Source organism: Patiria miniata, unplaced genomic scaffold (genome assembly GCF_015706575.1).
Source record: "Patiria miniata isolate m_02_andy unplaced genomic scaffold, ASM1570657v1 HiC_scaffold_13, whole genome shotgun sequence".
Classification (NCBI taxonomy): Eukaryota; Metazoa; Echinodermata; class Asteroidea; order Valvatida; family Asterinidae; genus Patiria; species Patiria miniata.
In genome coordinates, this window is record NW_024037051.1 from 16,036,097 (window position 1) to 16,038,596 (window position 2,500).

Consider the following 2,500-nt stretch of genomic DNA (forward strand, 5'->3'; position numbering starts at 1 on the left):
CGGTGGGATAGGGCCGCCCGGACTTGTACTTGGGGACCGAGCGTTAACCCGAGCATTAACCCGAGCGTTACTCCGAGCATAACAGTCGGGACCGGAGAGCGCGGATCGGCCCCCCGAGAGTCCCCCGTGCGCCTTGCGGACAGGCACGGTGGGATAGGGCCGCCCGGACTTCTGGAGGACAAGTCCGAACATGCAGGCGGGACCGGAGATTGCGGAACGGCCCCCCGAGAGTCCCCCGTGGGCCTTGCGGACAGGCACGGTGGGATAGGGCCGCCCGGACTTGTACTTGGGGACCGAGCGTTAACCCGAGCATTAACCCGAGCGTTACTCCGAGCATAACAGTCGGGACCGGAGAGCGCGGATCGGCCCCCCGAGAGTCCCCCGTGGGCCTTGCGGACAGGCACGGTGGGATAGGGCCGCCCGGACTTCTGGAGGACAAGTCCGAACATGCAGGCGGGACCGGAAATTGCGGACCGGCCCCCCGAGAGTCCCCCGTGGGCCTTGCGGACAGGCACGGTGGGGTATGGCCCCTCGGACTTCTGGAGCACAAGTCCGACCATGCAGGCGGGACCGGAGATTGCGGACCGGCCCCCCGAGAGTCCCCCGTGGGCCTTGCGGACAGGCACGGTGGGATAGGGCCGCCCGGACTTCTGGAGGACAAGTCCGAACATGCAGTCAGGACCGGAGATTGCGGACCGGCCCCCCGAGAGTCCCCCGTGGGCCTTGCGGACAGGCACGGTGGGGTATGGCCCCTCGGACTTCTGGAGCACAAGTCCGACCATGCAGGCGGGACCGGAGATTGCGGACCGGCCCCCCGAGAGTCCCCCGTGGGCCTTGCGGACAGGCACGGTGGGATAGGGCCGCCCGGACTTCTGGAGGACAAGTCCGAACATGCAGGCAGGACCGGAGATCGCGGACCGGCCCCCCGAGAGTCCCCCGTGGGCCTTGCGGACAGGCACGGTGGGGTATGGCCCCTCGGACTTCTGGAGCACAAGTCCGAAGATGCAGGCGCGACCGGAGATTGCGGACCGGCCCCCCGGAAGTCCCCCACGGGCCTTTCGGGCCAGGCACGGTGTTTAGGTCTTCTCGGACTTCTGGAGGAAAAGTCCGAAGCGGAAAAATTCACCGGACGGGGCCGAGCCTTCCAGTGGGTCTTTTGGGCGCTTCGGACGGCCCGCACAAGTCGCCCCCAAAACGCGACATTTGTACGGATTGGGTCGAGTCCGAGAACGGGCGCCGGAGTCCCCGTCGTGGGCAAATCGCGCTGTTTGGCCCACGCGACCAACTCGCCCCAAACTCGACAGCCGATTTAAGGAATTTTTTCTACACAACCCTATGGGAGAGCCCCAAAGAGAGGCAATCGCCATGGTGTGCCTATATATAAGGGGGTGGTGGTCCAGAGCTGTGCACAAAACATATGGAGCGGGCCACCACATGGGCAATCCCCTGTGTCCGACCCACGAGAGGAACTAGACGGGCTCGGTAAGGTGGGTCGGGCCGGACTTTTTGCAGGAGAAGTCCAGAGTGTGCAGGGCGTGGCGGGCCGGCCCCCGAGAGTCCCCGGTGGGCCAGGCGGCGGGGCACGGTGGGTCGGGTACCCCTCGGACTTTTTGGCAGGCAAGTCCGAAGCGCTTGAGGCGGGGCCGGGCGTGGCGGGCCGGCCCCCGAGAGAGTCCCCCGTGGGCCTTGCGGCGAGGCACGGTGGGTCGGGTCCCCTCGGACTTTTTTGCAGGCAAGTCCGAAGCGTTTGAGGCGGGGCCGGGCGTGGCGGGCCGGCCCCCGAGAGTCCCCCGGTGGGCCAGGCGGCGGGGCACGGTGGGTCGGGTCCCCTCGGACTTTTTTGCAGGCAAGTCCGAAGCGTTTGAGGCGGGGCCGGGCGTGGCGGGCCGGCCCCCGTGAGTCCCCCGGTGGGCCAGGCGGCGTGGCACGGTGGGTCGGGTCCCCTCGGACTTTTTTGCAGGCAAGTCCGACGCCTCTGAGGCGGGGCCGGGCGTGGCGGGCCGGCCCCCGAGAGTCCCCCGTGGTCCTTGCGGCGAGGCACGGTGGGTCGGGTCCCCTCGGACTTTTTGCGAGGCAAGTCCGAAGCGTTTGAGGCGGGGCCGGGCGTGGCGGGCCGGCCCCCGAGAGTCCCCCGTGGGCCTTGCGGCGGGGCACGGTGGGTCGGGACCCTCGGACTTTTTTTTTTCGGGAGAAAATTTGGAACGGACGGAGAACCGAGGGGGCCCCGCGGCGGCCCCCGGGCGGAGAGCGTCGGCCGCTCCCCTCCCTCTTGTCGTGCAGTTCGGGCCTTCGGTCCGGCCAGCACTCGGATTGGCCCGGCACGGTGCGATGGGAGCGCCGGGGCCGGCCCGCCCGCGTGGGGCGGGTCCGCCCCGACATCCCGCCGGGTCCCGGAACCCATGGCAATCAGACGGCCCGCGCGGGCGGACGAGAGTCGGGGAGCCCAGGCCCCCTCGCACCTCGACCGCCGGGCGGGACCCCCGATCACGCCCGCCGCACT